Source organism: Acomys russatus, chromosome 31, assembly GCF_903995435.1.
Source record: "Acomys russatus chromosome 31, mAcoRus1.1, whole genome shotgun sequence".
NCBI classification, from domain to species: Eukaryota; Metazoa; Chordata; class Mammalia; order Rodentia; family Muridae; genus Acomys; species Acomys russatus.
Window position 1 is genome coordinate 39,861,080 of NC_067167.1, and position 13,780 is coordinate 39,874,859.

Genomic DNA, 13,780 nt, shown 5'->3' on the forward strand with positions numbered 1-13,780 from the left:
ATGATAATAATATAATAATATAAAATATAGTAATATAAAAGGGCTCAATGAATATTTTCTTTTTAAAAGTAGCATAAGCTTGCTGTATTCAGTAACAATTACAACAGGGAAAGGGATTCTCATGCATGGGACTGGACTCCATTCTGAGTCCAAGAGGAGCCAGTGAAGATTCGTAGCCCAGGGTCAAAGTTTGGATCAGCAGATGAGAAAATACTAGAAAGGAAACGTCAGGGACGGGACAGATTCTGGTGAAGGAGACTTTAGTGTTCTTATTGAAGGTAGCTCAGGGTACCAAGTGTGAGGAATGGGGACTTTGACAAGATATTGAGAAGTGTTAGTCAATGAGATGAGAGAGTCTTTTCTAGGCTTACGGCTGGCTCCGTAGGTAAATGCACCTGCTACCTCACAGCTTGAGGTTGGAGGAAAAGAGAAGCTACTCCCAAAGTTGTCCTCTGACCTCCACATTCACACCAAATCGCATGGCTGCCCTGCTAAAAAGTAAACAAAATAAATGTAATAAAAAGAATAAACAGACTGAGTTCTCATGACTCATCCTATAATGCTATGGTGTGGGCCAGTTACGAGGGCACACTAGTTCTGAGGGGAGAGGCCTGACGGAAGTTCAGAGGGAGTGCCAATATGATCACCCAGGCAATAACACTGATTGACTGAGAAAACACTGAGCTTTAGAATAAGAAATTCTCTATTTTCTTTTACTACTTTATACATTCTTACGACTTAAGCAAGATAGTCTCGTTAGGATCAGCTACTCCCATCGACAGCAGTAGTGTTACCACCATCTTCTCATCACCACCATCTTCATGCAAACCATCTTTGACACACCAAGCATTGGGTAAAGTGCCTCATATGAAACAACAGGAAGTAGTTTCCATTTGTTGTATGAATTATTCAATTTAGTGATGAATTATAGCTTTGGGACAAAATTTGTCAGGGTTGCATGTTCGAACTCTTAAAGCACTTCCAACGTGCTAGGTTCTGATTTGAGTAGGGAGGAAAATAACGCCCTTCCTTCTTCCTCCTGTCCCTGCTCCTCCCCTTTCCTCTCTGTCCCTCCTCCTCCTCCCTCTCCCCTTCCTCTCTCCTCTTCACACAGGATTTCTCTACATAGCCTTGGTGGTCCCTGGAACTCACTATTTAGACCAGGCTAGAGGTCCACCTGCCTCTGCTTCCTGAGTGCTGGGATCAAAGATGTGCACCATTACACCTGACGTTATTATTACTTTTGAAATTTTTATATAATATATTCTGATCACAGTTGCCCTCCCTCAGCTCCACCCAGGTCACCCCTCCTACTTCTTCATGCACACAACTCCAATCCTGCCTTTCTTTCTTTATGAGTGAACCAACCAACCAACCAACAAAGATAGAATAAAAAGGGAAAGACACAAGAAATGTGCAGGTGAGCATGTGCGCGCGCGCGCGCGCACACACACACACACACACACACTTTAAACAGCCCATACTAACCCAAGAAAGCAATGGGCTGTAAGTCTGTAGTGTGACTGTTGGCACTTGGTAGTTGACTGCCTTGTGCTGTTCCTCTTTTACAGAGGAAACACGTAAGGAGCAGCTTGTGTGAGTGTAAGAGGAGGTATTTTCCACCTACTGGAGCTTGAGCTAATTTCTGTGAAACCAAACTTTGTGTTTAATCACATGGATGCCATTATCATCAGCAAATGTTTCCTTAGGAAACATGAGCTGTGGAAAATTCTTCCAGAGAGCACCCGGCTGTTTTCCACAGTACTTAGCTGAAGAGCTCTCTGAGTCTGCTGTCTCTGATGTGAGGTCAACAGCAGTTCTCAACTGGGCAGCTCCCTAGAACCACTTGGAGAGCTCTTAAAAAATGCCCAAGCCCAACCACACTGCCGGATTTTGCATTGGATTAGCTTGTGTGGCCCAAGGCGTCAGCTCAGGACGGTTGCCAGCCGTTCTTGAGCGTCCTGATCTAGCTCTTCCTCTTTAGCCTCCTAAGGTTCTATACTTTCTACATATTTGTAGATTTGGCCGAATTAAAATCTCAGCCCCCATGTAACTTTAAAATTATATTAAAATATTATTTAAGGTCTCCAGGTGGGAAACAAAGGGGGCCTCAGCATGGAAACCACGCTGGTGGGCTTTTCAGATGACACTACGAGGAAAAACAGGTTTAAAAAACTTGTAAACATATACAACTTATAAAAATGACAAAGCATACTGGGAACTTTAACCTGTTTACTCTCCTGTGACATGTAGGACTTGTCTTCCACAGAGTCACTCTTCAGTTATGACTGAGACATTCACAGTGGCAACTGACAGCACCCTCATCTTACAGAATCAAATAAATGACCAATATTTTCCTTTCCAAATTCACTTAATGTAATGAATTCTGACCAGATTGTTGATTCCTATGAAACTTGCATGCGATGGCCTGAGGCTGGCTATGTAGCCCAGTGACAAAGCATCTGCCTGGCACATCTGAGATCCTGGGTTCCATTCTGGCATTGTAGACAAAACCCAAATTCCAAACCAACAGAACAGCAGCAAAACCAAAGAGAACAATGGTGGCTTGAGTTCTACCGAAAATAATGATGGTGATAATGATGATAATAGTGATGATGATGATGATGATAATAGTGATGATGATGATGATAGTGATGATGATGATGATAATAGTGATGATGATGATAATAGTGATGATGATGATGATAATAGTGATGATGATAATAGTGATGATGATGATGATAATAGTGATGATGATGATGATAATAGTGATGATGATGATGATAATGATGACATGATGATAATAGTGATGATGATGATAATAATAGTGATGATGATGATAATAATAGTGATGATGATGATGATAGTGATGATGATGATGATAGTGATGATGATGATAATAGTGATGATGATGATAATAGTGATGATGATGATGATAATTATGATGATGATGATAATAGTGATGATGATGATAATTATGATGATATGATGATAATGATGTTGATATGATGATAATGATGTTGATATGATAATAATAGTGATGATGATGATAATAATAGTGATGATGATGATAATAATAGTGATGATGATGATAATAATAGTGATGATGATGATGATAGTGATGATGATGATGATAGTGATGATGATGATGATAATAGTGATGATGATGATGATAATTATGATGATGATGATGATAATAATGATGATGATGATAATAGTGATGATGATGATAATGATGATGATGATAATAGTGATGATGATGATGATGATAGTGATGATGATGATAATGATAATAGTGATGATGATGATGATAATGATGTTGATATGATGATAATGATGACATGATGATAATTGTGACGGTGATAATGATGATGATGATGATAAATAGAGGGGTTGCTAATCAGACTTGTCATCTCTGTGACATCATACCGGACAGAAGAACCTGAAGAGGGAAAGGTTTACTTTGGCTCATGGCCTTGGCAGTGTCTGTCCATGGTTTTCTGTCTCCGTGTACTTTGGCAGAACATTGTGGAAGCAGCACTATGTGGAGAAGGAGACTGCTCACCTCACAGAGAGGGAAAGACACTAGGCATCACTCATGGCCTCTAGAGCCACATCTCCAGTGACCACTTTCTTCTGGCAGGGTCCCCTCTCAAAGTTACAGAAACACCTGGAGATGAAGGGTTCAACCCACGGAACTGTGGGAGATATTTCATAGGCACACTAGAGCAGTGATGTTTAAAGGTAACACAGATGGGTCACAGGGACAGAAATATTGCCTTTGCTCCTGCTGTTCAGAAGCCTTTATGTGGTTGGTGTTTGTTAAAGCCCTGTGTCACTGCCCGTCCCATGTTTAGCATTCTTCTGAGATATTTTTAATGAAAGATACTTAATGAGAATCTAATGAAATTTAAATGAGAATGTGTGCCCTCATACTCGTGTGAATTGTTTTGGTTGTGTATTCAAGGACTTTGTCTGATGGGCAGCACTGTAAGATTCTGTGTTAACATATTAGTTATTTCTTTGAATAGTCCTAACCATATGCTTTAATTGAAAATGATATAGAAAAGATTCTGATGAGCCTCTAAGGGAATAGTGATGGCTCCGTCTGTAGAACTTAGGAGAAACGACCGTGTATTAGCTTGCTTTGTATCACAGTGACCCGGGTGCGTAGCGGAGACGGCCCGGGGAAGGGCTTACTGTGACTAACGGCTTCAGCTCACTGTGCTCAGGAGGGTGGGGCAGCAAGAAAGTATGGCAGAGCCTGTTCACAGCATGCCAGGCCAAGAGGTAGACCAGGGTAGGACCAGGCATTGGGTCCTAACTTTCACAGGCTTGTCTGTAGTGGCTACTCCCACCACTTATCCCTACCTAATGAAGTTTCCAGAATCTCCCAAATGACACTACCAGCTTGGGCGGGGGGGGGGGGGGAAGGGGGGGGGGGAGCAAGTGCTCAAACATGAATCTATGGACATTTTGGATTCAAACCATGGCAATTAGCACTTCGCACCCCTCCCGCCACCTCAGGAAAGGTCTCTTTAGTTCCTCCCTGTCTTTTCTAAGCCCCCCTTTTAAGAATGTGAACCGTTCGCACCACAATGCTTTCAGTTTAATGCTTCTTAGATCAGTTGCTTACGGGCTGTGCAGTGGTTCTCCTGTCTACTAACGCTGTTCAAAATTCTGTCCTCCTAGAAGGTCTCACCAGGCGCTGGCTATGAGCCTTGGTGGTGTGTGCTCAGAAGCACTCTGTGTGTAGGTGTGTGATCGCATCTTATGTGCAGTGTACCCGTACACATCAGGATGCGCTTCTACTTGTGCAGAGGAAGCAGCCAGGGCCCGGCTGGATTCTCACCCACCTGTTTGGCATCTGCCAGCAACGGCATCATGTGCCTTCTCTCTGACATACTCCGTTGCTTTGTTCAGGGAAGCAGTGCCAGGTCTGTTCACTGCATGAGATGACCTTGGAGCATCTATCCAACAATCTTCCTTTTGAACTTTTGCTTTTGGTCTCTTTGGGATGTCTGTAATGCTGAGACCCCACAACCCCAAAGTCCACGCTCTTCTCTTTCTCCTCCTTTTAAATCAGTGATTTTCTAGCGCTTAGACCTGTGACTAGTATGAAAGAGTAGGACAATAAGAACTGGTGATTTCTAGTTTATTCTACTATTTTTGCTGCTGTTGTTCTTTTTTTAAAAATGCTTTCTTGATTAAACATAGCTACAGCTCAATTTCACATGAGAGTTTTACAATACATTTTTAAAGCTAATGAATTAAGCAATACTAAAATATTAGTGACTTAAAAAGAATAACGAAGTTTGAAAAGTTTTGAATTGTACTGAAATATTTGCTGTTAAGTTGAATTTGGAACGCATGCTGTAATTTTTTTTAAAATATACATAACTTGTTCACGTAGCAACCATTTTCATTTCTTTAAAGGACACTGTCCTTAGGCTGAAGTGATGCTGGAACCTCACTTCCATTTCTTTGTGTGACGAGTTTCCTCCTAAACTGACTAGAAATTAGGATAAGATTTTTCTGTTCTTTGGTATCTAAAATACAAACGCCCCCTAGAGGCGGAAAGCGTTCTGCAGTGAGTGTATCGCATGGCTTTAGGTCTCCTCCGCTGTGGTACAGGGAGGCCACTCCACCCTAAGCCTCAGGGACCACGTTCAGGATCACACCTGCTCCACCTGAGACTGTCATCAGTATGCTGTTTTCTCACAGGACTTTCTTGTGTGAGCATTTGAGACTGTTTGGACTAGAGATTAAATGGCTGTGAACCGGGTGCCCCTTGGCAAAAGGCTGTGGCACTGTGGAGAGAGTTGTATCAGTACAGTAAACCATTAAGATACCTCTTTATTACTCCCCGGCAATTTTAACTCGACCTTAGGCCAAACCTTAGACCAGGAAGTCAGTGAAATCAGGAAGAAGCCAGTCAGCAGGTGCAGAGAGCAGAGAAATCGTGCTGGGCTTCAGCACAAGGCTGCTCCACAGTTGAGCTAGGTGAGCCACGCTCCCGCTAAAAGGTAGATCCCGCTGCGTCGATTCAGAGCCACAGTGCTCTGTAATAGCAGACTGTGTGGTCATGTATGTTTTATTCGGCCTTTGTTATGTTTTCCAGAGAGATAACCATTGGCTGATAAAGTAACAAATGAAAAGTAACCCGAATCCACTGACCTGCACAACCCAGCGGGAAGGATGGAAAAGAGAGGCCGCTAGCTTGTCGCAGTGGGACAGGTATGGAGTAGTGCTCCTTTCCCTCCTACCTCTGCCTTCTGTCTGTCTCCACATTTGTTTCCAGAAGTGGTGAAAACAGTAAGTTCTTCCCGTCGCAGGACAGGAGTGGAGTCCTAGGAACAGGTACTGTGAGGGACTGAAAACGTGCCTGAACTGCCTCACTTTCAGGTTGCTGTTTATATAAATACTAATTCTATTTAGAAGCATCTATGTCCAAGTAGTGATTAGGTGGTTAAGCCAGGGACAGTGCTCATTCTAAAATCATAGTGTGTTTTTGGGTTGTGAGGATTTGGCTCTACTAAATTGAATTCAAATGAAGAAATAGAAGTCACAACAAAACGGCAAGGCCAGGTGGCTTCCCCAGTGACAGCCACTGTAGGAGTTTTCCGCGTTTAGCTGATCTGTCAGCCCACACTAATTTCTTCAGTTATGAAAGATTCCTGCTAAGAAAGGCATAGTTTAATTTTATTTGTTTCATAATTCACATACTGGTCATAGGGGAAGCTTCTGCTTTGAGGAGAAAATTTCATTTCAACATGGAAAAATCCTCCTAGATGCATGTAATTAGAGCTTTTAGAATGTTGCTTTTATGGTGACGCAGGGCCCATCTCCAGTACAGCACCGGACCTTCGTTCAGTTTTAGCCGTGACCCAGAAGCAGGCAGGCAGCATGCAGTCTGATGACAGTGGCCAATGCCCTAAGATATCATGGTGCTACGGGAATTATAACGCAGCCCCGTTGTACTCAGAAGACTGAGTAGCATGTACTGGATGACCAAGCGTCACTTCCTTGGTGCCTTTGCAAGGCAACCGTTGCCCGTCGGATGGCGTGTAGCTGAAGGGTTGTGAATAAATTCTAAGAGTGTGACTTTTGCAAAGAGGTATAAGAAAGTAAAAGTATTGCAAAACAATTTGTGAAAATTAAGCTATGTGCAGGGTTAAATGATATTATTGGCCCATTATTTACTTGTTTGTTTAGGAAGAGGTTTTATAGGTAATTTTGGCTACTGTTACCTAGTTGGTATTTTGTGGGACATAGTATCTTCGCTTTCCTATAAGTGTTCCTGTGTGTTACTCTGTCTGAGATGAAATGAAATGTGAATCAATAATATATGAAGAGTCTGGTTTTGAGCCCAGCGAGATGAAGTCTGTGTGGTCGCTGCTCACGCATAGAGCAGGCTTGTAGTTTGCCTTCGCCTTTCAGCCTGCAGCACCAGCCAGCTTTTCATTGCATTCACTGTAGTGCAAATGCCCCAGGGCGTTTTAAAAGTACTTTAATTGAGAGATACTACATGTCTAAAGAGAAATCTTTTTGAAAAGAGGCAAAGAAGGCATAAAATACCACAAACTCCATTCGGCCCGTTGTGAGTATTGATCAACCTAGACCCTAATGCAATAGTCCAGCAGCAGTGCATGACTGGATTTAACCTAGCAACACTAAATTATATTATTTTTCTAAAGAAAATGGTGATTTGAAAAATCACATAAGCTGAAGGATTACCATACCAACCTAGATATAGATTTCCATGTTGGAAACTGAGTAGTGTTTCTGTCTTTGTTTTTCCATTAGGAAGAGGAATATGGGAATGCTCAGGGTGAGGGCAGGGAAACATCCCATGATAGCATTTCTAAGACTTTTCTCCAGGAGGCTTAGGCACAGCCCAATCTCCCTGTTTCACACCAGGGACAATTTTGAACGCAGGATCCTTGGCCTTGCTTACCCACACTGGAAAGTATATTGAATCAGTATGCAAGCGCTCTCTCTCTCTCTCTCTCTCTCTCTCTCTCTCTCTCTCTCTCTCTCTCTCTCTCTCTCTCACACACACACACACACACACACACACACACACACACACACACACACACAGCCCTCAGAACTTGGGGGTCCCCTATAAAATGTGTGAATGCTATTCACTAGGATACCTTGCTTGCAGATGTCAGTATGCCTGGTAAAATGATGTCTGTTGCCAAATCTAACACACTTCACATCCTATCACGAACTGTGGCAGGGGTCAGCATTGAGACTCCGGAGTTTGGGATGGAAGGAGAAGACCGCTTCTTCATACTGGCAGAGGCAGGTTTAACAAAGACCAGAAGGCCTGGGAGGGATGTGTCTGCCAGCACCCTGAAAGCAGCCATGGGACTATTTGGAGATGCATCAAGGAGTTTTGGCACAGAGTCTTCTTTCCAACTTGTTATGCTTACAAACTGGCCCACAGGCAGAAGTTTCTAAATGTTTGCTTGACTCATGCATTTCTCTACTTTTAAGCGTCTCCTCCCCTATCTTCCTCCTGGAATTACCTCTTAGTCTACAAACAGGTTCATTGTATGAGCTGAGGTGTAAGCCTATCATAATAGCTCTGTCCTGCTGTCCCTTCCTGGGGCCTCTCATCCTGGACCCCGCTGCAGGGCCCTCATGGCCCTGGTCAGGTGTAAGGTTGTACTGGATCAATGTCATCACCTCAGAGAAAGAGTTCCTCACTAGGATGCTAATTTGTTTACCGTGAATTCTCTTCCTCAGAGAAGACCAACAGAGGAGCCACATCCGAGTCAGAAGGTATGAGGAGCAAGGAGTGAGTTGAACCAAATATTTCAGAGCCTGAGAATCGTCATGTGGGCCAATGGGCCTTGAGTTCTTTGGCTCTTCCTCTCGGTAGTGTCTGGATGGTACAGCAAGTCTTCACCTCCGCATTTGCCTCTCTGACATGTCCATGTCTGTGTGGTTTGAATGATGAAAAGCATCCTCCACTGCCTGATTAACTCTTGGTCTCCAGCCTGTAGTGCTGTTTAGGAAGGTTGTGGGAGCTTTAGGAGGCGCAGCGTCACAGGTGATGGGCCTTGAGGGCTTGTAGATTGGCCCTACATCCTGCTTGCTCTCTACTTTCTGAGGAGGATTGTAGCACAAGCAGCCAGCTTCCTGCTCCCACCAGCATGCTTTCCCTGCCTGTTGCCATGTCTTCCTTGCCATGAGAGACTGTAGCCCTCTGAAACTGTAAGACAAAATGAACTCTTCCTCCCTTACGTTGCTTTTGTCAGGGTATTTTGTCACAGTGACAAAAAGTAAAAACTAAGGCAATTACTTAAAAAAAAAAAAAAAAAAAAAAAAAAAAAAAAGCACAGAGTTGTTGTCCTTGCTTCTCCCAGAAAACCAGAAGGGTCCAAGAGGCTCCAAAAGGTGACCAGTTAAATGTGATCCCCAGGTTTTTAAGCCCTGGGTTGTAAAAGAGCTGACACATGCAGAGATGTCCTTCGGACACATAGAAGATGTTTTCTAAAAGCTGGTTCCTTGCTCTCCACCCACTTCATGCCAAAAGCCTTAACAGCTTTCTTGGTCAGAACTGTCCACAAACCAGGACAGCAAACCTTTAGGACCCAGAGCACAGCAGTGAAGAGAGACACGTGAGTGAGCACAGTAAACATCGCTCCTGGATGTACAAGCCGTGGTGATAAACATGGTCTTTCTGTTTTGTAAACTCCTCTGCTGGGCAGCCTAGTCTGTACAGCCACAGGCCCCCATCATCCTCCCCTGAAAATTCTTCCTGAAGATGGGCTTCAAGGTCCAGTCTTCACTCTCATCATCTCCATTAGCATTGTCACACTGCCCCTAGTTTATATTTATAGCCTTGGTGTTTTCCTCAGTCATATCTAAATTATGTGCAGTGCAACATGATGCTCCTCCCACTCATCCTTCCTGCCCTGTCAGGTGTTACATCTTTCTGATTTTCAGTGCTCCCACACATTTGCAGCATCCCTGGGGATGTGACAAATGCTTCTAGAGGGAATATTGCTCATCTGAGACCTACCCTCCTCTGACCAGGCCCAAGGGTGGTAGCAGCAATGTTGCCTTGCTGTTCTGCCTACCCCTGCCTCTGCTTCCCCTGGAGTAAGTCTCGAGCCTGTATCTGCCTGAGGCTGCTTCTTCCTGTGGTGTAGCCTCATGGTTTCCAGACCTTTGTCCTCCTCAAATCCTTAACAAATGCCTGGGAAACACCTCTTCTGTTTCTAACTTCTCTGTACATAGAGGCTCAGGAATGCTTCCTTGGGTCAGGCAGGGGATTGGTGACCATTGCTGTTCTAGACGTCATCTTCACTGAGCTGTGTGTCATTTTGAAGTAGACCCTCCCTACAGTTTAGCCTCCAAACCCTAACGTTTTCCTTCATGACGCCTTATCCAACTAGATCATCAGAAGAGTCTTTAGGGCTCTGGGGATGGCTTAGCAGTTAAAGCACTTGTGTATAAGGGTGTGACTCGAGAAGCCATTACATGCCAGGTGGGCATGGCAGCCAGCCTGTAATCCCAGGACTCAGGAAGTGGAGATGGGCCTTCCTGAGCAAGGTGCTTAGGGACAACACGAGCTGTATGAATGGGCTCTGGGCTCCGTTGAGAAAGCTCCTTCAGTGATTAGGGTAGAAGATGCTTGAGGGAGACTGTAAGTTCACTTACGTTCCATAGAGAGAGGGAGGAGTGTTAGAGCCCAGGTGTCATCTTTACTGTGAAGGGTCCTGCAAATGCCCACAGACGTTTACTTGTTCTTGAGTCACCGAGGCAATGTTCCTCAAGGACCTGATGTTCTTTCTTGTTGTAATGCTCAGTCTCAGACAGCAGGTCTCCCAAGTACGATCACCCCTCCAGAACCTTCCTGATACGCCTCTAATCTGAAATACTAGTTTTATGTTTCGCCTTTTACTTCATATCCCGTTTTTGTCTGCAACAGCTGTAAACATTTTGCAGGCTTGAATAACTAATTGGATTGTCTTATATCGGTATTACTGTAAACTATTTAGCGGATTATCTTCAGCAACCTTTAATTCTTCTCCCTCCCCCTCACCTCAGCTCTGGATTGGTGACCGGAGCACCCAAGTTGGGAGCACTCACAACTGGGAAGGGAGCACAGTGGTCAGAAATGATCATCTCTAGGCTTTGATAGTTGTATATTATAAGCCAAGGCTGATGATGCATGCTTCTAATCCCAGCGCTTAGGAGGCTGGTGTAAGAGAGTTACTGGTTCAAACCCAGTCTGGGCTATACAGTGGGAGAGTGGATTGTTTTGTTTGTATGTTTTAAGTATTTTAGAACTACCCATTGATATATGAGAGCCATGCTATCCTAATTAGCTTTAATTGTCAACTTGACATTGCTGTGCCCAGATTGCAACCCCCGCCCCCCCCCCAAAAAAAAACCACCAGGACTCAATACAGATGCAAGCACAAGAGGATCTTTAATTTGAAACTTGAGCCAGGCTCTGATGGTCACCAATACAGTGGTACCCGGAAAGAGCCCCAAACTCAAAGCTGAGGGTAAATTTATAGGTTCCTTTCCCTCCCAGGGCACCCAAAGCAGGGGAGTTCCAACCTGGCAAGTGCCTATTGGTTGAATATGAAAGGGGTATTGTGCTTTAAAATGATCAGTTGTGAGAGGGCACCAAAAATCACAAACAGTTTTGGTTTTCTTTGCTCTTTCTCTAGGCTGATTTTTTAGCAACCTTATTTCCTGTGGGTGAAAAAGAAGGCAACAACACTGGTTGCTGGTTCTTCCGTGCTGCTGGCCAGATTATCTCCTGTAGGCCTATTTCTTAACCTTTGCCCCGGTGACCCTGAAATCCAGTTTTAGTTCTTCTGGTATCTCAATACATCCTAGGGTCATATGAGAAGAAAGACTCAACTGAGGAATTGCTTAGAGCAGATTGGTCTGTGAGCATGCCCGTGGGTGGTTATCTTAATTCTTAGTTGATGTATGAGGGTCCAGCCCACTTCAGGGAGCACCATTCCCTTGGTAGTTGGTACTGGGCTATATAAAAAATTAGCTCACATACATACCAATAGCATACAGAGTGAGCAGGTTGTATTTAGGTATTTAGAAATTCACATGCATACTTACACGAATATAACAATTAGTGAAAAAGGGACCGTGGGTTTGTAAGAGAGCAGCAAGGATTATGGGGAGGGGAAAATGATATAATTATATTATAATCTTAAAAATAGAAAATAAACTTTTAAAAGCTCTCCAAGCATGAGATGGAGTGAGTGAGCCAGCAGGATTTCTCCATGGTTTCTGTTTTGAGTTCCTGCTTGAGCTGCAGCCCCGACTCATCCAATGACAGACAGTGACCTGGAAGTATAAGCCAGATAAACACTTTGTCCCTAAGTTGCTTTTGGTCGTGGTGTTTTATCACAGCAGAATGAGACTAGAACACATGCCATCTCTCTCGTTTTCAGACAGATGACAAATGGTGAATACATTTTTTTTCCTCCTTCAAGTTGAAACTGTTTTTGAATGCTGACCACAGAAAACAGTTAATAAAGAGAACATAAATGGGTCGGGAAGATGACATAGTCAGTAGTGTGATTCCCTCACAGAAGTGAGGACTGAAGTTCCTAGCACCCACAGAAAACCCCAGGTGTGGTGGCGTACACTTTTAATCCTAGTGTAGGGCAAGCAGAGCCGAGTGGACCCTGGGCTAGCAGGCAAGTCCATCAGGCCACATCAGTGAGCTTTGGGTCAGGGAGAGACCTTGTCTGATAACAAAGGCTTCTGAAAAACAAAACCTGACATAGACGTCTGACATCCCCATGCATGTGGTGTGTGTGTACCCATGCATGAACATACATGTACACATGTGTGTGCGCATGATTGGCATGATCTACCTATTAGAGAGTAAAGTGTTGAAATCATTGTGTACTATTGTATCAGAATACAGTTGTTGTTCTGTGCCTTTTAGTGTTTCTCAAAGCTGGGAGCCCCAGTGTTTGGTGCAAACATACTTACATTTGTTATATTCCCTTTTTTGTGTTGCTTTTTTTTCTCTTTCCAACATGGTTTAATATAGCCCAGGCTTCAAACTCATGTTTTACTTGAGGCTGGCTTTGAACTAGCAATTCTATTGTCTCTGCCTCCTAAGCATCACAATTACAGATGATTACAGGAGTTCCTCACCACAACTGGCTTTATTATATTTTTCTCATGGATTGTTTCCTTTATTAATATGGGACTTTCTTTATCTCTTCTGGATAATTTTGGTTTAGAGTTCATTTTATCATACCAAGATACCTATGCCAGCAAGGTTTGAACTTCCATCTGCTTAATTAATTAACTTAAGTTAGTTATTTTCCACAGCTTTATTCTTTTTCATTGTTTCTTTTTTAACATATACATTTATATTATTACACATGAGTAAAAAAAACTACATACAGCAGGAAGAACCATGAGACAATCAGGATTATATAAATGTTACATTCATAGTGTTTTGGCTATTTGTATTTGACAAACTTGAAGTAAACATCTTTCATATCTTGTCAGGTCTAAATTTCTGAATGAAGATCAATATCTATCATATCTCATCACTTTTAACCTAAAACATCCATCTTGATCTAAAAACATCTTAACCCCTAACCTACTAAGCTTAATTGAAAAACTAAACTATCTGGTTTTCAACCCTGTCAGAGACTTGAAAAGGAATAAAACTTAAATACCTGAGTGAATCAGAAGTTCAGGTTAGCAGCTTCAAAAATGGAAAAAAAAAATGATTGAGACAGTTTACTGCCTG

General features: G+C 43.1%; 1 protein-coding gene across 1 annotated transcript in view; it reads left to right on the forward strand.

The window, feature by feature from the left end:
* Positions 1-13,780, forward strand: part of Dnajc5b (DnaJ heat shock protein family (Hsp40) member C5 beta) — a 173,305-nt gene that overhangs the window by 116,336 nt on the left and 43,189 nt on the right. Inside the window, exon 3 of the mRNA XM_051172972.1 lies at positions 6,122-6,237. The gene's annotated coding sequence lies outside the window, so the exon portion shown is untranslated. The remainder of the gene's footprint in view (positions 1-6,121; positions 6,238-13,780) is intronic.